Genomic DNA, 27,375 nt, shown 5'->3' with positions numbered 1-27,375 from the left:
TAGACCTACCACCAATCATATAATGATAGAGGCCGACCTCGGTCTGTAGACCTACCACCAATCATACAATGATACAGGCCAAATCTCCAGGCTCATGTTTCAGTTGTCTCTATTGATTTCACAGCCATTTATTCCATAGAGATTATTTCATTGCCCTTCGATTCCACATGTAAAACAGATAGAACTGGTTCTGCCACAGTTCTGCTGACTATAGCTAATGACAAAAGTCATACATATCAACAGGGATGATTTCAAAGCCAAGCAATCTTTTGGTATAAACAGACCAGGAAAGGGTGTCCCTGATCTTCATATCAATGTACAAAAGTGAATAGCTATGTAATTATTATATATGCCACTGTAATAGTAAACAGCATATTTAATGTACTACATGTAAATATCATATACTGTTCAAAGTCAGATCATTAATAAGCTGTTCCATAAAAATGTCAGAATTGCCAAGATTATTTAATCTATGACAGAAGTTTATTCTATAATTTATTTCATTTAACTCTTCAAGCTTACTTTTTTAAACTGAGTCCTGCCAAATGATCATAATTTGACTATATTATATAATTGTTGTGAATACTAAAGCTGTAATATATCCCTGTAACATTAGTCTACCTGTATACTAAACCACATGTCCCTGTAACATTAGTCTACCTGTATACTAAACCACATATCCCTGTAACATTAGTCTACCTGTATACTAAACCACATATCCCTGTTAACATTAGCCTACCTGTATACTAAACCACATATCCCTGTAACATTAGCCTACCTGTATACTAAACCACATGTCCCTGTAACATTAGTCTACCTGTATACTAAACCACATGTCCCTGTAACATTAGTCTACCTGTATACTAAACCACATATCCCTGTAACATTAGTCTACCTGTATACTAAACCACATGTCCCTGTAACATTAGTCTACCTGTATACTAAACCACATATCCCTGTACCTAATTATGCTTATCAAACTGACCCATTGTCATATCCAGTACATTTTTTGCAGATTAACCCTGTAATAGCTGTATTAGTCTATCTGAAACATAGGGCTGCCACGATAAGGAAAGCAATAGACAATTCAAAATTTTCCCTGTCCTTGTCACTGTAATTCATAACTGTATCTGTTATATGAAATATCATTTTATAAAATAATCAACTGATATGTCGCAGATTATGAATAATATCATATATTCAAATGTCTTTATATAAATATTGTTATGAAATGAAATTGAAATAAACAAGAGGCCCAGGGGGCCTGTACCACTCACCTGGATATTTCAGTGACTGGCAAAAATCTCTACATTTTTACAAAATGGTATGAAAGATAAAAAAAAAATGTGGATGTTGGTCTTGTAAAGAGAGGAATACTTGTGGGCAATGAAATGGTAGTTTAGAACAGAGGGTTACCTAATAGAGATGGTCGTTTGGAGAGATTTGACTGTATATAATGACTTAGGGCACAAGTGACATATGCTTGTAGATAATACTTCCCAAGAAATATGTTTATATGCAAACACAAATTTGGCAGATGTATGTGAAAGAGTATATATACGAGATTTGTCAGGACAGGTGGCAAGGAGTGCAAACCCAGCTACATCTCTACTCCCCGTACCATGGGGGATTCAGAAGGAATGCTATCAATGTTACAAGACATATGATCTAAAGACTGTCAGAATACAATTGGTAATATATATATATATATATATATATAACAATCAACTAGGCAGTCCTATACTGGTCAAATGAGCATTATGGTAAGTATTTATGTTCGGAGCTGACCATGCATTTAACAGCAGAGTCCATCATGCAGGTCTTGTATAATGACCCCCCAATAACCTGTTAACACCTTAAGATCCCAGGTGTGTAGGCCATTCAATACTGCTCGGGGCAGTACACAAAACATACCTGCATGTTAGTAATGGGTTTGTACATGTGGAGCTATCAAAGGTACATGGATAATGTCTTAGAAATGGGAGAAAAATGTTTATAAATACAACTAAACACATAAACAGTATGCACGCAAATGACCTTGACTTTTACCATGAAGTCAGTAACCCCATTTAAATGTCTTACACAAAATATACATTCTTTGTTCTTACATCAACACTGGTTGGCCTTGGGATCAAGATCTGCCATTTGCTCAATGTATATCTTTGTCAAGCATAAATGGTAGATCCTTTTGAAGAGAAGAATTTCAGAAGGAACCATTCTTAATTTTCAAATTAGTCCACTTAGAATATGGAAGAAGACTTTAATTTTATTTGAACAGGACTTCTGACATATGTGATACGTATAATATCACCAGAATACATTTCATCAGGTGTCATGCTGGTAGTCACAGGTTCGACTCCTAATGTTGGGATCAACTTGTGTTCAATATTCTTTAGCATCAAAGAATCCCAGAAATAATATTGTGTACAATTACATACCGACTTCTGATCTGGATAATATAATTTTTACCTTCAATATATAAATTCTGATCTGGATAATATAATTTTTACCTTCAATATTATATAACTTAAATTCTGATCTGGATGATATCATTTTCACCTTCAATATTATATAACTTGAAGCAAGTCTCTGATCAGTAGGTAGCGAACAACACTGATATTGTATCATCAGCTTTTATATATTATGTACCCATGTGACAGTCATACATATGTATAATCCGGTACCATAAACACTGGCCAATATATATTTATATAGGTCTAATAGTCAGGTAGATATACCTACCCAACAACGTAATAAACTACCCATTCTAGCCACTCCACACCTGACCGGCAGTGACCGAGGGTTTAGGATTATCTGACCACTGACAATGGTGTATACCAAGGAATGTTTGCCCACATCCCACAACGTAATAAATCTCTTCCAGTATTTATCTGTGTAAAGTAAACAATGTACACCTGTAAACAAGCTGATTAAATCTACATAACCCCTCCTCTTCCCTACTGGCCTACAGGTTCACTGGCATTACCTATTCTGTTACTTGATAGGTTAAATATCTCAGACTGGGACCCCTAATCTATCAATTTGGACCCAATACTAGTGTAGACTACTGCCTAGGCATTCAACACCTACATCTAATGTCTCTCTAGCTAGACATTCAACACCTACATCTAATGTCTCTCTAGTAAGGCATTCAACACCTACATCTAATGTTTCTATAGCTAGATATTCAACACCTACATCTAATGTTTCTCTAGCTAGACATTCAACACCTACATCTAATGTCTCTCTAGTAAGGCATTCAACACCTACATCTAATGTCTCTCTAGCTAGACATTCAACACCTACATCTAATGTCTCTCTAGTAAGGCATTCAACACCTACATCTAATGTTTCTATAGCTAGATATTCAACACCTACATCTAATGTCTCTCTAGTAAGGCATTCAACACCTACATCTAATGTCTCTCTAGCTAGACATTCAACACCTACATCTAATGTCTCTCTAGTAAGGCATTCAACACCTACATCTAATGTTTCTATAGCTAGATATTCAACACCTACATCTAATGTCTCTCTAGTTAGACATTCAACACCTACATCTAATGTCTCTCTAGCTAGACATTCAACACCTACATCTAATGTCTCTCTAGTAAGGCATTCAACACCTACATCTAATGTTTCTATAGCTAGATATTCAACACCTACATCTAATGTCTCTCTAGCTAGACATTCAACACCTACATCTAATGTTTCTATAGCTAGACATTCAACACCTACATCTAATGTCTCTCTAGTAAGGCATTCAACACCTACATCTAATGTTTCTATAGCTAGACATTCAACACCTACATCTAATGTCTCTCTAGCTAGACATTCAACACCTACATCTAATGTTTCTATAGCTAGACATTCAACACCTACATCTAATGTCTCTCTAGTAAGGCATTCAACACCTACATCTAATGTCTCTCTAGCTAGACATTCAACACCTACATCTAATGTTTCTATAGCTAGACATTCAACACCTACATCTAATGTCTCTCTAGCTAGACATTCAACACCTACATCTAATGTTTCTATAGCTAGACATTCAACACCTACATCTAATGTTTCTCTAGCTAGACATTCAACACCTACATCTAATGCTTCTCTATAGTTAGACATTCAACACCTACATCTAATGTCTCTCTAGCTAGACATTCAACACCTACATCTAATGTCTCTCTAGTAAGGCATTCAACACCTACATCTAATGTTTCTATAGCTAGACATTCAACACCTACATCTAATGTCTCTCTAGTAAGGCATTCAACACCTACATCTAATGTTTCTATAGCTAGATATTCAACACCTACATCTAATGTTTCTATAGCTAGACATTCAACACCTACATCTAATGTTTCTCTAGCTAGACATTCAACACCTACATCTAATGTCTCTCTAGCTAGACATTCAACACCTACATCTAATGTCTCTCTAGCTAGACATTCAACACCTACATCTAATGCTTCTCTATAGTTAGACATTCAACACCTACATCTAATGTCTCTCTAGCTAGACATTCAACACCTACATCTAATGTCTCTCTAGTAAGGCATTCAACACCTACATCTAATGTCTCTCTAGCTAGACATTCAACACCTACATCTAATGTCTCTCTAGCTAGACATTCAACACCTACATCTAATGTCTCTCTAGCTAGACATTCAACACCTACATCTAATGTCTCTCTAGTAAGGCATTCAACACCTACATCTAATGTCTCTCTAGCTAGACATTCAACACCTACATCTAATGTCTCTCTAGTAAGACATTCAACACCTACATCTAATGTCTCTATAGCTAGACATTCAACACCTACATCTAATGTCTCTCTAGCTAGACATTCAACACCTACATCTAATGTCTCTCTAGTAAGGCATTCAACACCTACATCTAATGTCTCTATAGCTAGACATTCAACACCTACATCTAATGTCTCTATAGCTAGACATTCAACACCTACATCTAATGTCTCTCTAGCTAGACATTCAACACCTACATCTAATGTCTCCATAGCTAGACATTCAACACCTACATCTAATGTTTCTATAGCTAGACATTCAACACCTACATCTAATGTCTCTCTAGCTAGACATTCAACACCTACATCTAATGTCTCTCTAGCTAGACATTCAACACCTACATCTAATGTTTCTCTAGCTAGACATTCAACACCTACATCTAATGTCTCTCTAGCTAGACATTCAACACCTACATCTAATGTCTCTCTAGCTAGACATTCAACACCTACATCTAATGTCTCTATAGCTAGACATTCAACACCTACATCTAATGTCTCTCTAGTAAGGCATTCAACACCTACATCTAATGTTTCTATAGCTAGACATTCAACACCTACATCTAATGTCTCTCTAGCTAGACATTCAACACCTACATCTAATGTTTCTATAGCTAGACATTCAACACCTACATCTAATGTCTCTCTAGCAAGGCATTCAACACCTACATCTAATGTTTCTATAGCTAGACATTCAACACCTACATCTAATGTCTCTCTAGTAAGGCATTCAACACCTACATCTAATGTCTCTATAGCTAGACATTCAACACCTACATCTAATGTCTCTCTAGCTAGACATTCAACACCTACATCTAATGTTTCTATAGCTAGACATTCAACACCTACATCTAATGTTTCTATAGCTAGACATTCAACACCTACATCTAATGTCTCTCTAGCTAGACATTCAACACCTACATCTAATGTTTCTATAGCTAGACATTCAACACCTACATCTAATGTCTCTCTAGCTAGACATTCAACACCTACATCTAATGTCTCTCTAGCTAGACATTCAACACCTACATCTAATGTTTCTATAGCTAGACATTCAACACCTACATCTAATGTCTCTCTAGTAAGGCATTCAACACCTACATCTAATGTCTCTATAGCTAGACATTCAACACCTACATCTAATGTCTCTCTAGCTAGACATTCAACACCTACATCTAATGTTTCTATAGCTAGACATTCAACACCTACATCTAATGTTTCTATAGTAAGGCATTCAACACCTACATCTAATGTTTCTATAGCTAGACATTCAACACCTACATCTAATGTCTCTCTAGCTAGACATTCAACACCTACATCTAATGTCTCTATAGCTAGACATTCAACACCTACATCTAATGTTTCTATAGCTAGACATTCAACACCTACATCTAATGTCTCTCTAGCTAGACATTCAACACCTACATCTAATGTTTCTATAGCTAGACATTCAACACCTACATCTAATGTTTCTATAGCTAGACATTCAACACCTACATCTAACGTCTCTCTAGCTAGACATTCAACACCTACATCTAACGTCTCTCTAGTAAGGCATTCAACACCTACATCTAATGTCTCTATAGCTAGACATTCAACACCTACATCTAATGTCTCTCTAGCTAGACATTCAACACCTACATCTAATGTCTCTATAGCTATAGACATTCAACACCTACATCTAATGTCTCTCTAGCTAGACATTCAACACCTACATCTAATGTCTCTCTAGCTAGACATTCAACACCTACATCTAATGTTTCTATAGCTAGACATTCAACACCTACATCTAATCCTTCTCTAGCTAGACATTCAACACCTACATCTAATGTCTCTCTAGCTAGACATTCAACACCTACATCTAATGTCTCTCTAGCTAGACATTCAACACCTACATCTAATCCTTCTCTAGCTAGCATTAAACACCTACATATAATGATTCTTAGATTCTGGATTCCTACCCAGACAGTCATTTATTAAGACAGCTCAAATCACATGCTGTCATAGTATCATTTATCAAGTTTAAATTGCTCCACATAGCATGAACCAAGCCTCATGTATGTTATTCTGTTAGGTAGCCACCAGCTACTACATCTACAAGGAGATCCAAGCTCTACCTCAAAATGACTACTGACAAGCCGATAAAATAAATGCAGTAAAAAAAAAAAACATATTTTTGCAAAGAATTGACTTGCTACATTTTTCTACTAGGTTATATATTCTTAGCTTGAAACTTTCAAAATTCAGACATTTCAGATAGATTAAATGTAGAGATTTTTTTTTTTTTTTTTTTATAAATTCTAATATTCCTAACATTTTTCTCTTTCAACAGTATGAAGTTTTGTGCTGGACTCCAGTGCTATAGTGTTGAGTTTTGTGTTATGTGATTTGTTACTTCTGCTTTATCTAGATTCCTCCTCCATTGCAGTGATGACTCATTCTGTCAGCATGAGTAACAAGCCTGATGGTATTGACAGTCATGCGTTTACTATACTTCAAAATATAGACCTAAACAATTCCTGGTGTACTCCAGCTTTGGGAGAATGGTATGTTTACCAGCTATCACCTTATATATATTATATAGTATATATCAATTCACAGGTGAAAAAACCCCACAGGACAGAGAAAATCCATGTGGTATTAGGTATGCTTGTCTGTATACACTGGCTATCTCAACTCTTGTATATGGGCCAGTTAGATCTAAATATTGACAGGTAATAATACTTGTAGACACTTGTTTAGTTTATATATCACTTACAGTACAGTAACATCTGGTCCAACAAGAACCAGGATCGATGAAGGAAACACAAGAACACATCCCTAGCTACAAACATCAATTATACTTAAGGTCCAATTAACAATTTGCTAAATATATGCTCTACATAACAATATTTGACGTAATAATTATCTCTATGTAACATATAAACTTTTTTCCAGGTCCTGATGCATATAGGTAAATAGTATATGGCATTGTTAATTAAAGTGCATGGATTCCGGTCTGTCACTCCATTTGAGACATTTCTCAATACCAAAGCCATGATGGCGGTCATCATTGGTCATCATCGGTTGTCCTTTACAGCTGACCCTTGTTACTGACCATTTGAACCGTCGTGGTTCCATGTGGAGAATAACAAATGTAGCGTGTAACCGAATTGAACTTGTGTTTGTCATTACAGCGGTCAAGCATCTCTGGTCAGCATTTAACCATGGTCAGTAACAATGGCTGTAATATCCCTGGACACAGATCAGTTGATGGAGGCTGACCATGACACCGTATAAAAACAGGCCATCATCATGTCTCTATTTAAACATTTTTACTTCTCTATTTATTTTTATAATCAATTCAAAAGACACAAAACTTGTGAGTCTTTTTTTTTATATGAGTTAAAGCATTTTCACATCATTTCTTTCCTGGTCGAAGTTCAAAGGAATATTTTTGACCAATTGTAAAGGCTGAGCAATTTTACCTGAATAGCTATGACCAGTGGGGGATATAAAATGTCTATGGGTACATATACTATAATGTACATGCCCTCCCACAGCAGTGTACTAAATCATAAATATATATAGGACTATTGTTGTTTATTAGGATTAAAGATTAGTCCGGTGTCATGCATAATATGTACCTCCTGCATAATAAGTATCCGGATACTTTTTATTCTGCATAAAAAGTAACCGGATACTTTTTATACCCCTACCAAAACGTACCCCCCTTGCATAAAAAGTACCCCCCTACCAAAAATCTTTAATTTTGACTTTATCAATCTGAAATTGGGAAGATATGATAAGAGGACCCAAGGGATGTCATTTTCAATGTTTCTCACCCCATCCCACCAAATCCCCACCCCAGGGGCAAAAAAAATGAAAAAAAATTTTTTTTGCTTAAACTTCCAAATATGACTAAGGATCAACATAGGAAACCTTCATATGCATAGAAAAAACATCTCGCAACTTCCCCACCCCCCGGATACTTTTTATTCCCCTGCATAAAATGTACCCCCCGGATACTTTTTATTCTCCTGCATAAAAAGTACCCCCCTACCAAAAATCTTTAATTTTGACTTTATCAATCTGATATTGGGAAGATATGTTAAGAGGACCCAGGGGATGTCATTTTCAATGTTTCTCACCCCACCTCACCAAATCCCCACCCCAGGGCCAAAAAAATGAAAAAAAAAATTTTTTGCTTAAACTTCCAAATATGACTAAGGATCAACATAGGAAACCTTCAAATGCATATAAAAGACAATTCGCAAATTCCCCACCCCCCGGATACTTTTTATTCTTCTGCATAAAATGTACCCCCCGGATACTTTTTATTCTCCTGCATAAAAAGTACCCCCCTACCAAAAATCTTTAATTTTGACTTTATCAATCTGAAATTGGGAAGATATGATAAGAGGACCCAAGGGATGTCATTTTCAATGTTTCTCACCCCATCCCACCAAATCCCCACCCAAGGGGCAAAAAAATGAAAAAAAATTGTTTTTGCTTAAACTTCCAAATATGACTAAGGATCAACATAGGAAACCTTCAAATGCATATAAAAGACAATTCGCAAATTCCCCACCCCCCGGATACTTTTTATTCTTCTGCATAAAATGTACCCCCCGGATACTTTTTATTCTCCTGCATAAAAAGTACCCCCCTACCAAAAATCTTTAATTTTGACTTTATCAATCTGAAATTGGGAAGATATGATAAGAGGACCCAAGGGATGTCATTTTCAATGTTTCTCACCCCATCCCACCAAATCCCCACCCCAGGGGCAAAAAAATGAAAAAAAATTGTTTTTGCTTAAACTTCCAAATATGACTAAGGATCAACATAGGAAACCTTCAAATGCATATAAAAGACAATTCGCAAATTCCCCACCCCCCGGATACTTTTTATTCCCCTGCATAAAATGTACCCCCCGGATACTTTTTATTCTCCTGCATAAAAAGTACCCCCCTACCAAAAATCTTTAATTTTGACTTTATCAATCTAATATTGGGAAGATATGTTAAGAGGACCCAGGGGATGTCATTTTTAATGTTTTTCACCCCCACCTCACCAAATCCCCACCCCAGGGCCAAAAAAATGAAAAAAAATTTTTTGCTCAAACTTCCAAATATGACTTGGAATCAACACTGGAAACCTTCAATCATATGCATAGAAAAAACATCTCGGAACTTCCCCACCCCCCAGATACTTTTTATTCCCCTGCATAAAATGTACCCCCCGGATACTTTTTCTTCTCCTGCATAAAAAGTACCCCCCCTACCAAAAATCTTTAATTTTGACTTTATCAATCTGATATTGGGAAGATATGTTAAGAGGACCCAGGGGATGTCATTTTAAATGTTTCTCACCCCACCTCACCAAATCCCCACCCCAGGGCCAAAAAAATGAAAAAAAATTTTTTTGCTCAAACTTCCAAATATGACTTGGAATCGACACTGGAAACCTTCATATGCATAGAAAAAACATCTCGGAACTTCCCCACCCCCCAGATACTTTTTATTCCCCTGCATAAAATGTACCCCCCGGATACTTTTTATTCTCCTGCATAAAAAGTACCCCCCTACCAAAAATCTTTAATTTTGACTTTATCAATCTGATATTGGGAAGATATGTTAAGAGGACCCAGGGGATGTCATTTTTAATGTTTTTCACCCCCACCTCACCAAATCCCCACCCCAGGGCCAAAAAAATGAAAAAAAATTTCATTGAATTTGGTTAAGGGGTTTTGGAGAAGAAGTCGAAAATGTAAATTATTTACGGACGGAAGGCGCACGACGGACGACGACGGACGACGACGGACAAAAGGGGATTAGAATAGGTCACTTGAGACTTGGTCTCAGGTGACCTAAAAAACTACTGGGAGGATCTTCTGAAAATTCAGAGACATACTTATTAGGGGCGGGTATGTGCACACATTTTAGTTTTTCATGGTTGGAAATCAAAGATGGCTGCCAGAGCCCTTTTCGTGTTTTTGATTTAAGTCTTCATGTTTTTGTAAAATTGGTACATAGGAGCTTTTAGGGATGTCGAATAACGTGGTTACATTTTCAGAAAGATTGGCTGCCACAGTGACCAAATTGAGGACCCTGATTGGTCGAAATTTAGATATCGTCTGTTTAAGGTGAAAATTGGTACATAGGAGTTATGAGGTATGCCGAACAACATGGAAACATTTTGTTGGTTACAATGGTAACAAAACAGAGGCCATTGATTGGTCAAAATCTAGATATTTTCAGATGAAGATAACAAGAGGCTCATAGGGCCTGTATCGCTCACCTAGTTTCATGAGATATGAAACAAGAACTATATTTGTCACTGGTATTGCTATGTCAATATATCATAAGCATTTTATATGGGTACATGAACATTGGTTTTATTGTAATTCTAAAAATGTCAATGTAGTCAAATTGATCCCTTTTGGCCTCCTCAGCCCCCTGGGGGGTCAGCCCCTACCCAAAGGGGATGCTACCAGGCGAATATGATTGATATCCATTGCTTAGATTCAGAGAAGAAGTTGTTTATATCAATTTAGGCAAATTGACCCCTTTTGACCCCACCCCTCAGACCTGGGGGGGTCAGCCCAAACATTTGTACAATTTTGAATCCCCGACCCATGGGGATGCTACCAGGCAAATATGAAAGATTTACATTGCTTATCATTAGTTTCAGAGAAGAAGTTGTTAATGTTAATTTATCAAAATTGACCCCTTCTGGCCCCGCCCCTCAGCCCCAGGGGGGTCAACCCCACCATTTGTACAATTTTGAATCCCTAACCCAAGGGGGTGCTACCAGGCAAATATGAGGGAAATACTTATAGTTTCAGAGGAGAAGTTGTTAATATCAATTTAGCCAAATTGACCCCTTTTGGCCCCGCCCCTAAGACCCCCAGGGGGTCAGCCCCACCATTTGTACAATTTTGAATCCCTACCCCAAGGGCGTGCTACCAGGCAAATATGAGAAATATACATTGCTTAGTTTCAGAGGAGAAGTTGTTAATATCAATTTAGCCAAATTGACCCCTTTTGGCCCCGCCCCTAAGACCCCCAGGGGGTAAGCCCCACCATTTGTACAATTTTGAATCCCTACCCCAAGATGCAACCAGACAAATATGAGCAATATCCACAGCATTGCTGAGTTTTAGAGGAGAAGTCGTTTATATCAATTTAGCCAAATCAACCCCTTTTGGCCCCGCCCCTAAGACCCCCAGGGGGTAAGCCCCACCATTTGTACAATTTTGAATCCCTACCCCGAGATGCAACCAGGCAAATATGAGCAATATCCACAGCATTGCTGAGTTTTAGAGGGGAAGTCGTTTATATCAATTTAGCCAAATCAACCCCTTTTGGCCCTGCCCCTAAGACCTCAGGGGGTCAGCCTACCATTTGTACAATTTTGAGTCCCCACCCCATAGGGATGCTTTTGACCAAATTTGGTCAAATTCCGATCTGGGGTTATGAAGACGGACGACGGACGCCACGGTATGGCATAAGCTCAACTTGGTCCTTCGGACCAGGTGAGCTAAAAATTAGGGGTTATGAGATATGATGAACAACAATTAATATATGGGGTGTGGGGTATATATGCTGAACATTAATACCATTACCACTGCAGGGGAGTTTGGGGACACCTGTAGTGGTCCCTATTTATTATACAATCATACTTGTTTTATTCTGTTTTTTTCAAACAAATCTGCAATTAATCTATTACATTCACCAATATATCTTCCTTTTATAAAATCTTTTCGCATAATACTTTTAAGAGTGCCTAAATTTTCCTCATTCTTTTTGAAAAAGTAGATTATTAAAGTTTAAGAGTGTTACATGGGCCTCTTGATTCTTCATATACATCTTGGATTTTCCTTCCTTAAAGAACCTTATTAGAAAGAATTTGTTTTGATGATGCTCTTTCATATCCAATAAAAGAAATCACTTAATTTAAGATTTTATTTTTAACCCCCCTAACGAGGTCTAGACCTTAATTGACACATTCTATTATAACATATAGCATGGAACAAGTTTAGCACTGACTGTAATATACATGACACATATTAGCATGCATGAAATAGCACAAACGTTGACAAGGTTATGGTTGTTCAAAAAACATTTTTTTAAATCTGTTTTTGGATCTGTGACACTGATCTTTGAAATAATGATCACCAAAATGTTGGTGTAATATGAACAGCACAATGTTCGGTATCATGTATTATTATGATATTAACATTTTTATTTATGTTATTTTTGATGATGCGGCCTTGAAACGTTTCATGCATCTTCAAAATTATATGTCCTTCGATATGTGACCAAATAAACAATATTAAAGTGATATTTGGCACAGTGACACCATGTTTGTGGCCTACAAAACTTATTGCTTTTCCTTAAATTTTATCTTGACTTTTGTTTAAGATCACTGAGGTCAAATGATATAAAATGGAAAAAAGTTCCAATTCTTTTAAAAACAGTTTATTTTAATCATATCAATCATTTATATTTTTTCATATTAGAATTTGTGTTCAATTAAGACATATCTGTTATGATTTTTAGAATTAGTTTTTCCTGTCTTTTCTCTCAATCACAAAAATATTTAGTACTTTTATCAACCTTCCATCTTGCTTTTACTTTTGGATAATATGTACCATTAATATTCTTTTCTCTTAGTAATTTTAATTCATTTTCTAATTACTGTATATGTTCTACTTGTCTATATCTGGATTCTAACTGCTTCTCCTAAAATTCCTTCACCCATCTCTTTTTTTCTGTGCCATATATATTATAAGCAATAGTCATTCACCTAACACTGAATTCTTATAATAAATTAGTAAAGAGTTGCTGATTCTAAAAATTAATAAGTCCTTATTATCTATTTCTGGATTTTCTGCATATAGATTTATACTTATAAGTAAATAGGTCTCTGGACTATCTGACTTGTAACTTATCTCTTTGTCACATATATTATCTAATGGAGCCAAATCTGAATATACTAAAAAATAAGTTAACATTGCTTGTTTATTATTTGGACCATATGCCAAGTTTATAAATGTACTTCTCGATTTATTCTCGCCTGATATCTACAAGATCAAATGTATCCATAATATCTAAAATGTGATCACGATATATAGCATTGTTCCTATATTTACATAGTTTCTAGTATCCTATTTAACATAATTTAGTGATGTACTGATTTGTAGAGTTTACATAAGGATATCTGAAATGAATTAAACTGATCAATTAAACTGATACATTTATTAAACCCTGGTTATGTTATATTAAAGTTTATTGTTGAAATTTTTTACAAAGTGTATTAATTGCTAGGATATTGTGACCTGAAATGATGGATATGAGTCTTTTGATACAGATTCGAGAATTGATCATCAGGTATTAAAAGAAACAGTATTAACTTGTAATGCCTTTATTTCATTGTTCTAAAGATATTAAGTTTAGAAACTAGTAAATACATTTAGTTTATTACTTGATATAAATATTAAAAAATGCAAACAATTAAAATTGAACAATCTATAGCCATTTTTTAATCATCAGTTTTAGATACCGCCAACTGTTATACATGTAAGAAAGGAAATGTAGTAAAAGTGTGGCACAATAGTACTATATAAGAACATTATATATATTGTTTATCATGTTCAAAAACTGAGAATAAATATGTACTTTAAAAAGAAGACTGAATATCAAGAATGACATTTACTCCAGAATAACATGATATCTCATATATACTGATATTATTTAAACTTTTCCTAGTGTAAATAAAAGAAATTATTATTTTTTTTTTATTTTTTATTTATTTATTTATTTATTTTTTTTACAATATTGATCTTTGAGCAAGTTTGGAAAAATTAACTTGCTATGGTTATCACCTGTAACTTCAGAGTAAACAGATAGTGACTCATATTAATCTTAAATGTGTCATCTATAATTCAGATAAAAAAAATAATTTACATTATTTATCGATATTTGTCAGTATTTTAATTTCTGGATATGAAGAATTTCTGATAGTGCCTATAATTATAACCAGAAATATCATAACATTATATGCTTATTCTAAGATAAAAAAAAAATTCAATAGAACATGGATATTTAAAAAATAACAATTCTATATAGTAATTACGGCCAAATTCTCTTCTTCAAAGTTGAACTTTGTAGAAATGTCACTATATCTCGATATTCATCTGGATCCATGTTGTGTTCACAGTGGTGCATTTGAAAGTGAATGTATAATCCTATAGCTTGGGGATCACCTGTATCCCCTGCCCCACCCTATCCCCACCCTATCCCCACCCTGTTCCCATGGTAAAGGTGTTAATGGATACATGGCTTCCCTGTCTTAGGGGAACTCTTAGACAATAGCACGTCATGTCATTTTAATTGTATATCAATCTATAGGTAAATAGGATTCAACTATTTGTCAGTCCAGTCAACTCCCTGGTCCTTACCTGGGGAGACAGTGTGACATGCAATTACCATGATACTCCAGAGAGGTACTGTACAATTGATTTAATTTCTTTCAATAAGTGCTGTCATGACAACCTTTTATATTACTTTAAGAGAATAAAGAACACATGGGATGTTGTGGAATTTAATACATATCAAGGTTTCATTTATTTCTCCTGAAACAAAAAGGACTGATGACTATATATAGCCAAAAAACTACATTTTTAAAAGGACATTTTTTTTTGGGTGAGAAACATTAAAAATGACATCCCCTGGGTCCTCTTAACATATCTTCACAATTTCAGATTGATAAAGTCAAAATTAAAGATTTTTGGTAGGGGGGGTACTTTTTATGCGGGAGAATAAAAAGTATCCGGGGGGTACATTTTATGCAGAAGAATAAAAAGTATCCGGGGGGTGGGGAATTTGCGAATTGTCTTTTATATGCATATGAAGGTTTCCTATGTTGATCCTTAGTCATATTTGGAAGTTTAAGCAAAAACATTTTTTTTTCATTTTTTTGCCCCTGGGGTGGGGATTTGGTGGGATGGGGTGAGAAACATTGAAAATGACATCCCCTGGGTCCTCTTATCATATCTTCCCAATTTCAGATTGATAAAGTCAAAATTAAAGATTTTTGGTAGGGGGGTACTTTTTATGCAGGAGAATAAAAAGTATCCGGGGTTTACATTTTATGCAGGGGAATAAAAAGTATCCGGGGGGTGGGGAAGTTGCGAGATGTTTTTTCTATGCATATGAAGGTTTCCTATGTTGATCCTTAGTCATATTTGGAAGTTTAAGCAAAAAAAATTTTTTTTCATTTTTTTTGCCCCTGGGGTGGGGATTTGGTGGGATGGGGTGAGAAACATTGAAAATGACATCCCTTGGGTCCTCTTATCATATCTTCCCAATTTCAGATTGATAAAGTCAAAATTAAAGATTTTTGGTAGGGGGGGTACTTTTTATGCAGGAGAATAAAAAGTATCCGGGGGGTACATTTTATGCAGAAGAATAAAAAGTATCCGGGGGGTGGGGAATTTGCGAATTGTCTTTTATATGCATTTGAAGGTTTCCTATGTTGATCCTTAGTCATATTTGGAAGTTTAAGCAAAAAAATTTTTTTTTCATTTTTTTGGCCCTGGGGTGGGGATTTCGTGAGGTGGGGTGAGAAACATTGAAAATGACATCCCTTGGGTCCTCTTAACATATCTTCCCAATATCAGATTGATAAAGTCAAAATTAAAGATTTTTGGTAGGGGGGTACTTTTTATGCAGGAGAATAAAAAGTATCCGGGGGGTACATTTTATGCAGAAGAATAAAAAGTATCCGGGGGGTGGGGAATTTGCGAATTGTCTTTTATATGCATCTGAAGGTTTCCTATGTTGATCCTTAGTCATATTTGGAAGTTTAAGCAAAAACAATTTTTTTTCATTTTTTTGCCCCTGGGGTGGGGATTTGGTGGGATGGGGTGAGAAACATTGAAAATGACATCCCTTGGGTCCTCTTATCATATCTTCCCAATTTCAGATTGATAAAGTCAAAATTAAAGATTTTTGGTAGGGGGGTACTTTTTATGCAGGAGAATAAAAAGTATCCGGGGGGTACATTTTATGCAGAAGAATAAAAAGTATCCGGGGGGTGGGGAATTTGCGAATTGTCTTTTATATGCATTTGAAGGTTTCCTATGTTGATCCTTAGTCATATTTGGAAGTTTAAGCAAAAAAATTTTCTTTTCATTTTTTTGCCCCTTGGGTGGGGATTTGGTGGGATGGGGTGAGAAACATTGAAAATGACATCCCTTGGGTCCTCTTATCATATCTTCCCAATTTCAGATTGATAAAGTCAAAATTAAAGATTTTTGGTAGGGGGGTACTTTTTATGCAGGAGAATAAAAAGTATCCGGGGGGTACATTTTATGCAGAAGAATAAAAAGTATCCGGGGGGGTGGGGAATTTGCGAATTGTCTTTTATATGCATTTGAAGGTTTCCTATGTTGATCCTTAGTCATATTTGGAAGTTTAAGCAAAAACAATTTTTTTTCATTTTTTTGCCCCTGGGGTGGGGATTTGGTGGGATGGGGTGAGAAACATTGAAAATGACATCCCTTGGGTCCTCTTATCATATCTTCCCAATTTCAGATTGATAAAGTCAAAATTAAAGATTTTTGGTAGGGGGGTACTTTTTATGCAGGAGAATAAAAAGTATCCGGGGGGTACATTTTATGCAGAAGAATAAAAAGTATCCGGGGGGTGGGGAATTTGCGAATTGTCTTTTATATGCATTTGAAGGTTTCCTATGTTGATCCTTAGTCATATTTGGAAGTTTAAGCAAAAAAATTTTTTTTTCATTTTTTTGCCCCTGGGGTGGGGATTTGGTGGGATGGGGTGAGAAACATTGAAAATGACATCCTCTGGGTCCTCTTATCATATCTTCACAATTTCAGATTGATAAAGTCAAAATGTAAAAAAAATTGGTAGGGGGGTACTTTTTATGCAAGGGGGGTACGTTTTATGCAGGAATAAAAAGTATCCGGATACCTTTTGGTAGGGGGGTACATATTATGCATGACACCGGCCATCCCTTTGTCACAAAACACCACCTTTTTACATTTGTCTGCATATGAAGACCCCATGTAGGTTTCCAAAAATTATCAACCAACCCCCATAGTGTATATAGATATATAAAAATTACTTGACACAAAATCTTATATATACAAGCTTTTAAGTGAACTGAGAGAATCTAAAAATCACTGGTTCGGTTTTTTTTTGAAGTCATGTAAAAACTCCAAACAATATCCTGTATATACATGTACCACTACAACAGCGGTTGTTTATTTCGGTTGTAATTTCTACGACATACGATACTTAATTATCATAGTTGAGTCAAGCTAAGGTACAGTAGCAACCTGTGGAAATAGATTGTAACAGGAGTACCATTGGTGTGTAACACGGCTACAATCAAGTACAATACTCCATCTTATGTATACACTTTATGTAGATCTACGAGAGTTTTTCTTACCCACTCCTATATGAGTAATAGAATGTACACTTTTATACATTTCTATAAAAGGCTCTGACATTATTCCACATTTTCTTGTTTACAGGAAACAGAAAACAAGGGATAGATTATTCATCCCAGCCTTATACACAATGGAAATACATTTATAACGTGTCCAAAATATAATACCATAATGGGTAAGAATTACATTAAAATTATATACATGTATATAGAAGTATAAGATCCGGGGTATAGAGCTAATAGTGTTATTTTAACTACAGTGCAACTTCCGAAAACCGAACCTTCTAAAAACCGAACACCTCTGAATACCGAACGAATTGTCATTGTACGGAATTGGTCCTTCTTTATTATAGTATTAAAAAACTTCCAAATACCGATCCCTCTGAATTCCGAACACCGGACTGATTTTGTGTCCGGTTCCTGTTAAAATATACCAATAATTACTTCTGAAAACCGGCCTTACCTGAGCGATTATGACACGAGGTCAGGCCAGTCAACCGTGAAACAACAACTGTGACGGGTATTGTGTGAAGCCTTATTGTCTCGGGACCTACGTAGGTGATTTGTACAGGTATCCAATATATATCCCAAGGGGGCATTATGACGGAAGGCCTAGTGTATAATCAACACGACAATTATGAAACAATGCCACACTTCATTGAAGCGCGTCGGTTCGTTTATCTTCTCAATGCAAGTAGAGCTAGAAGCCTGAGTTTCGCATTTAATTTAAATGAGGCCCAAAAGGGGTTGTTTTCGTAAAGAAGCCGTGATGTTTTTTTAGACAACAGCGATGTCGGAAATACGACCAGTATCATCTGATCAATTGTAATTGATATTGAAACAAAACATCTTCACACCCTTTAATATTATTTGATGTGTAAAATATTCCGTATCGGACTATTGGCCCCATCCACATGACGAAGCTTCACCGGATGTAACAAAATGTAGGCCGATCATAAAGTGTAGTTGTACATGTAAAAATACTGTTTAAAACTATTGTTATAGTCATTTGCCTTTCTTATATATTCTGCAATATAAACATTGATTAACTTTCATATAGGGATTGGATTTCACTTTTATGTTAACCATGCTTTTATGGAGCAATTCCTCTAAGAATATATTCTATGGTGCGCGCTAGCGCCCCATTTAGAATATATTCTTAGAGGAATTGCTCCATAAAAGCATGGTTAACATAAAAGTGAAATCCAATCCCTATATTTACACTTACGGATGTTGTTTCTATAAGTCTTTGTGATTACAATATTTTTTCTTTGTAAATAAAAAAATCATATAAAAGTTTGACACAGTGGGAGGAGTCAATTATTAGAACAGCCAATGGTGACGCTTCACAACAAATGGAGGCTTTTTTTCCGCGGTAAAAAATAGTTCTGTTTTTTATTATGATATTAACATAAATAACAAAAACATTTTGATAGATTATCATATTTAATATTGTCAAACATGTTATTTAAAAAAAAAATAACCCTTTGTAACTTAAATTGTAAATGTAAACAAAGCCATGTGTTTGGCGAAAGTAGTTCCCGTACCCTGTCATATTTTCATTCGCAAGTTCAAAGGTTAATGTTTCCATGCAAGAATGGTAAACAAATCGGTCTGGTATTGTTATATAGTGACAAAACTTTGCAAGTGTAAATATAATATGCATATTATTCAGACAATCCAAATTGTCTAAGTATGAACGTGCCGTTTTGTAATCGGGTGCATTCTAATAAAACATCGTCCAACCAATTATATCCGGAATTTGACCGGTCATTTTTCGATCAACTTCTCCAAACCGAACCCTCTATAAACCGAACAAATAGTCATGTCCCATGCATGTTCGGTTTATAGAGGTTCCACTGTATATGGTTTCATTGGTTCGTTATATTCTTTGTCTGGATATATACCAGCCGGTATGCAGCGCGATATTAGGGACAAAGTATAGGAGTCAATCATAACAAGTTTGGGATAAGTTGATGGTTTGGCCCGAACAGTGGGCTACTTTGGGACGATTTAATGACAAATTTTGTCCACTGAAGCACTAAAAATCTGGGCATGTTTATATTGTTAATTGTGACATCATACAATTGATGACATATGAGTTTAAGACTTTAAGTCCAGTTAGAATACAGACTCTGTTTAAATAAGATGTTGTGAGAACTAAAATCTTATGTTAGATCTAGGCCTTTTGATGTTAGAATCTAGGCTTTTTGATGTTAGATCTAGGCCTTTTGATGTTAGAATCTAGGCTTTTTGATGTTAGATCTAGGCTTTTTGGTGTTAGATCTAGGCTTTTTGATGTTAGATCTAGGCTTTTTGGTGTTAGATCTAGGCTTTTTGGTGTTAGATCTAGGCTTTTTGGTGTTAGATCTAGGCTTTTTGGTGTTAGATCTAGGCTTTTTGATGTTAGATCTAGGCTTTTTGGTGTTAGATCTAGGCTTTTTGGTGTTAGATCTAGGCTTTTTGATGTTAGATCTAGGCTTTTTGGTGTTAGATCTAGGCTTTTTGATGTTAGATCTAGGATTTTTGATGTTAGATCTAGGCTTTTTGATGTTTATATATAGATCTAGGCTTTTTGAAGATAATTAAGACTACCTGCATTTTTCAGGAAAATGCGTTATGTTGACAGCCATATAGTTTTTTTCGATATTCGTCATTTGTTGCTAAAGAAATTCTTCTGATTTCGACCAAGAATACTCCTTATAGGGAAATATTTTGCTTTTTTAATCAATGAAATTATAAGATTTCCTTGGGAATCAATTTTGACATCCGACTGCATGATACAAGAAATATTTCTTATGTAAACACAGTTGTCTTAAATATGCTGTCAGACCCGATTTCTTTTCAATAAGCATTGCTGAATTCAGATTCATATACAAAAATACTTAATTTTATTTATTGACATAAAAAAGCCGATATATTCTGCAGGTCATGTGGCAAAACATTACAAGGGAAAGGTAACAAAATTAATATATTGATAGGTGATAGGAAATTAGACAAATTAACTGATCTGGTCAACTGAAATATATTTATAGGGCTTAAAAATACGTCCGTGATCAAAACATTTTTATTTCCTCAAGGTAGTAGCAATATGCCTAAAGGTGCATGTCATAAAAGTCGATTCCTTTTGGGAGAGTATTAGCAATATTTACGCGATAGATGACCTAACTTATCAGACCACCATATGTGTAATGCACAAGAAGAATTTAAACCAGGCCTACAGGCAAAAGGTTATGCAAAACAAAGTCTCACCAAACTAAACAAGTCTCCCGAGTCACTCATGCATGACGCCTAACAAAAGGTACTATGCTAATATTAGGGTCAAATATTTAAAGTTGACCCATTTTATTTGACAAGCGGGCATTTTTACAAATGAATGACAGCGTTTCATGAATAGGTAAATGCATGTAGATATCTAACATTTAAACGCCTTACAAATGGTTCGTATAAAAGTCACACCAACAAAGTATCGCCCACGGTGCTAAGATCAGTTTAACAGCACGCGTCGAAAGGAAGGTTGAGAATTCAATCTGTCAATTCAGGGGAAAAACAGTCTTAGGAAGTATTTACCTACATGTCTTTTAGTGAGTCACGTATCTTTTAACATTCCATATCATACATACATGCACATACACATGTAAGTATAAAATGTATTTATAAACAAAAATATAAATCTGGATTTACTGTACACTAAAAAACATATATATTATTTGATAACAGATCTAGATCAATATTTTCCTTTTCCAATACATGTAACGGTATATATAAATATAAAATACTAAGAATGCGCTGACTAACATATATTTGTATACAACATGTATTTGGTTTAAAACCGGATTAAGAGGTATTGCCATACATAGCCCTTAAGCTATAATAGCCTTGAACTTTTCAATTGTATTTTAGTTTAAAGGCATTTCACACAGAAAAACACTATTCCGAAAGGAATTTATCATTTAAATTTACAACACTGTGGTTACCTCACCAATTCTTCGTCTCTAGACATTCAAAATTTTATTGTCTAGACACAAATTAAGCCACAAGACAAGCTATTGACTTTAAACAGTTTGACATAAAGGTGATGGTCATTTTTACCAATAAATCCATTAAAAGACTTGAGTGTGGACATTTCCTATAAACAAGCCAGATGGTCGGAAACCTTGATGGTATATCTATCCAACATCGTAACTGGCAAAAGGACAAATGTATGAACTAAAAGGACAACAACAGGGTGTCAATTTAAATACCACCCAAAATAGGTAATTTGATACATATACCCAAACACCTAGCTCATCTCAATTACAAACATACTTCTATGTATCTCAATTAGACCTACCCAGTATACTTCCAGTGTTACAAATAACTACATCTTTATCCAGTCAGAATAAAACTTAAGTGTCCAAAATCCCATTTATAATAATTACTGACGACAAGATCTTGGTTTTCATTATGTTTTCTTGATACAAATCTTATTCATTTATAAGAAAATTCATATCAAAATATAAGTACTATGTGTAACTTAGTTATTTTTTTTATATAATATATGGATAAAATCAACACTATTAAAATATACATCTGGTTGTAGTGGTTTCTTAAGTTTCTAAAGTTGTCATGTGCTATCATCGGTTTTAATCACATGTTGATGGATTCTAGTGAGCTGTGTTGTAAGATATGCCACGGATCTGGTATTCAAGGTCTTACAACTGGAATGCTGAAATTTTCTTGGTAGTTTTGGAATTATGTGTAATACAATCTACCGGATATGTATACATAATTGAGAGATCTATACAAATGGAAAATTCAATAGCTAGCAAAATGTAAGACACTAAATAAATTGATTCTAGATGAACTGTATTTGTCCTACAGGGGATATGGGAACATCTTGACATAACACATTAAACCATGTTGATAGAGGAAAGGAATATTATTGGAACAAATGTATGTTTCAATGTATAAGAAAAATATCTCCAGAACTTCCTTCCAAAATCACCTACCGTTATCTATTTTCAATATTTCAGTTTGATTTATTTTGTTTAATGTCCCTATTAACAGCCAGGGTCTATAAGGACGTACCAGGTTTTGGAGGTGGAGGAAAGCCGGAGTACCCGGAGAAAATATGTCAGACCATAGTCAGTATATATATATGGCTGTTATATAAAGTTCCTTGGACTGAAACATGGTCAGTATGGCTGTTAGATATCAAAATGTTCTTGGACTGCAATCAATATAAATGTTCCTCTTCTGTTTCATGAATCCATGATGGCCAAAATAAATTCCCATACTAGACTGATGTTTAAAGGGTCTTAAAATGATGGCAAAATACACCGCAAATATCCCTTGGCATATATACCAGGGTACAAGAGGGGAGAGAGAGACGGAGGCTGGTAGTGTGTATGGAAGAGACCTTTCAAATGATACGATACAAATATCCCTTGGCGTATAATTCTCACATCCCATATCAAGCCAGTCCTAATAAATATGCCAATGATCTGAAATAGCTGGATTGCAAAAAAAAAAAAAAATGAAAATCTGTATAACATGCAATGTTACTATGCAGTGTTGCCGATATATGAGTGGGCCATGGACAGCTGTGTGCATGTAGAGAATTGTGATCAATACTAACACACAACACAATGCAAGCACCACTTGTCTACAAATTCATTACTCCTGCAACACTAGGCAAGACGAGCACCTGTACTCGGGCCTTACAATGTACATATTGAGTTCATTTTATTGACAAGGAATATAATATATTTACTGAAATTCTAATTTTATACATTCATGTAGGTATACTGTGTGTACAGTGAATGTACGACTCTGAAAATCCTAGAGGAGTATAACTTGATGTGATATAGATATATAAAACAGGACTGTGTAGAAGACATCTACCAAGGGATGATTCATTGAGGCGCAACAGATTGAGCTCATTACAACGATAATTAATTTAAGCCCATCTACCAACATATTAAAGGGTACAAGAGAAGCGATTGGAGTGGGGGAGAGGCACTTCAAATGATATCATACAAATCCCTTCTCAGATATATCTTGAATTTCATATTAAGTCTGTCCTAATAAATATACCACTGAAGCTATATATAGTAACATATTTAATTATAACAAAATTTTAAAATTCTAACATACATCTTGATTCCCCAGATCTGGTAATATTTTACCAAGTTAAGTAAAATATATAGGTATATAGATACACTGTGATGTATCTAACCCTTTTAGATAAACGAGAATTGTTTCTCAACATAATTAAAGATTGAACACCTCTGAAGAAGAAATGCTCAAATCAATATCTGTTTCTGACCCAACATCCCTATACTGGCCTTTAGGGATCCAAAATTTGGCAGATACATATAAAAGGCGAGGTCTTATAGTCTACTTTTTAAAGTTGCAATGCCAGAAATTTTCCCTTGGAGAACATCCCTGTGTAACATCAATGCTTTCTACTACTTTCATACTGTTCTAAATCTAGTGATGAAATTTTACATAGGCTTCAATTACCATGTAACATTCATTGGTAAAAACAAAGATTTTCCTTAATATTAGTATAGATCAGTACAATATTCTCCTCATTTACATGTAACTTATAAGACTACTAAACGATCTAATTCATGATTTACACTTTAAAATAGATTGCCTGTTACAGATTCCAGAAACAATACAATTTTATAATGTCATTTTTATAGAAAATCAATGCCAGAACATTAAGCCAGGAATAGTTACACTAGCCATATCTACATATTTATGTACCATATTGTTCACAGTCATCATAATGAATTCTTCTGGTGAATACCCACAACGCAAGTCATAAATAGCATGTAAATATATTGTACCTCACAAATCAGAAACAGGGACGAAAACTTGTTCCAATGCCTGACATGATCTCAAGATTCACACAAATATTTTTGTGTCTCATAGTGTATTTTGCTAAGCTTAGCCTCATTAGGAAATTTGAAATCTCTTAAATTATCATAACAGTTACATATTTGCTAACCTTTTGGCATTTCTTATTCACATGGTGGAAGGTCATGCAGGATCAAAATTTCTAAACAACAAATGAGCCTTACAAAGATGAACAAATTATGTCTAGATTTAGAATAAAATAATTGAATTCTTCCTTGGTTGACAAGAGAATTTCTGATATGCTGTTATCACTGTTAATTCTGTAATGTCAATGGCCATTTATCTAAATCAAAAAACATTACATCACATTAGTGATTCCTTGCTATAGCACATGGCAATGACTCAAAATGTCTGATGAGGTTTTATTTGGAACAACAATTTGTTGCCTTGGTGACAATGACTATGATATTGACAGTTAGGTCATCAGACACAGATACCAGTATATTCCTGATGAGGGGTTCGTGACTTTCAGGAATGGGGCATTCTTAGGTAAAAAGCCCTCATACCATAGAAATATAGACCATGAATGAGTGCATTATATTACAGGGCATCCAGACGACCCATTGAGAGTATGTTTTTGACTTTCCAAAATCAGAATTTGACTCTTGAGTTTGAAGGAGCATGTCTATTTGACATATTGTTTTGACCCTTCGTATTTCTGAGAAAAGGTGATTTGACTTCTGAAACTGCTAAAAGTCAGGGGTCAACTGGATGCCCTGATATCAGGTTTTGGTAGTCAAGTCACTGTAGCGACATCTGACCAAACAAGATTCCCGCTGACCAAGGGACCTTGGAGTATGACAATACGTCAGTCCAGGGACCTTGGAGCATGACAATACGTCAGTCAAGGGAGCTTGGAGTATGACAACACCACAGTCCAGGGATCTTGGAGTATGACAATACGTCAGTCCAGGGACCTTGGAGTATGACAACACGTCAGTCCAGGGACCTTGGAGTATGACAACACCAAAGTCAAGGGATCTTGGAGCATGACAACACCACAGTCCAGGGACCTTGGAGTATGAGTATGACAACACCACAGTCCAGGGACCTTGGAGTATGACAACACCACAGTCCAGGGACCTTGGAGTATGACAACACCACAGTCCAGGGACCTTGGAGTATGAGTATGACAACACCACAGCCCAGGGATCTTGGAGCATGACAACACGTCAGTCTAGGGACCTTGGAGTATGACAACACCACAGTCCAGGGACCTTGGAGTATGACAACACCACAGTCAAGGGATCTTGGAGTATGACAACACCACAGCCCAGGGACCTTGGAGTATGACAACACCACAGTCAAGGGATCTTGGAGCATGACAACACCACAGTCCAGGGATCTTGGAGTATGACAACACGTCAGTCCAGGGACCTTGGAGTATGACAACACCACAGCCCAGGGACCTTGGAGTATGACAACACCACAGTCCAGGGACCTTGGAGTATGACAACATCAAAGTCCCTGGACCATGGAGTATGACAACACGTCAGTCCAGGGATCTTGGAGTATGACAATACCACAGTCCAGGGACCTTGGAGTATGACAACACCACAGCCCAGGGACCTTGGAGTATGACAACACGTCAGTCCAGGGACCTTGGAGTATGACAACACCACAGTCCAGGGATCTTGGAGTATGACAACACCAAAGTCCCTGGACCATGGAGTATGACAACACGTCAGTCCAGGGATCTTGGAGTATGACAACACCACAGTCCAGGGATCTTGGAGTATGACAACACCAAAGTCCCTGGACCATGGAGTATGACAACACCACAGTCCAGGGATCTTGGAGTATGACCACACCACAGTCCAGGGACCTTGGAGTATGACAACACCAAAGTCCAGGGACATTGGAGTATGACAACACCAAAGTCCAGGGACCTTGGAGTATGACAACACCAAAGTCCAGGGACATTGGAGTATGACAACACCACAGTCCAGGGACCTTGGAGTATGACAACACCACAGTCCAGGGATCTTGGAGTATGACAACACCACAGCCCAGGGACCTTGGAGTATGAGTATGACAACACCACAGCCCAGGGATCTTGGAGTATGACAACACCACAGTCCAGGGACCTTTGAGTATGACAACAACACTACAGTCCATGGAGCTTGTCCTACACTGTCTTAGTCCAAGCAGCTGAATGACAGGACCTAGAATCACTATGAGGCAGGAAAAGGGCAACCCCT

General features: G+C 36.0%; 1 protein-coding gene and 1 long non-coding RNA gene across 16 annotated transcripts in view; one reads left to right on the top strand and one right to left on the bottom strand.

The window, feature by feature from the left end:
- LOC117322237 overlaps positions 1-27,375 on the top strand; it is an 86,570-nt gene that overhangs the window by 48,837 nt on the left and 10,358 nt on the right. The gene's annotated exons all lie outside the window — the stretch shown is intronic.
- LOC117322234 (CLIP-associating protein 1-like) overlaps positions 1-27,375 on the bottom strand; it is a 158,384-nt gene that overhangs the window by 128,833 nt on the left and 2,176 nt on the right. The gene's annotated exons all lie outside the window — the stretch shown is intronic.

This window comes from Pecten maximus, chromosome 2, assembly GCF_902652985.1.
Source record: "Pecten maximus chromosome 2, xPecMax1.1, whole genome shotgun sequence".
NCBI classification, from domain to species: domain Eukaryota; kingdom Metazoa; phylum Mollusca; class Bivalvia; order Pectinida; family Pectinidae; genus Pecten; species Pecten maximus.
This window is presented reverse-complemented; position numbering and strand designations above follow the sequence as displayed.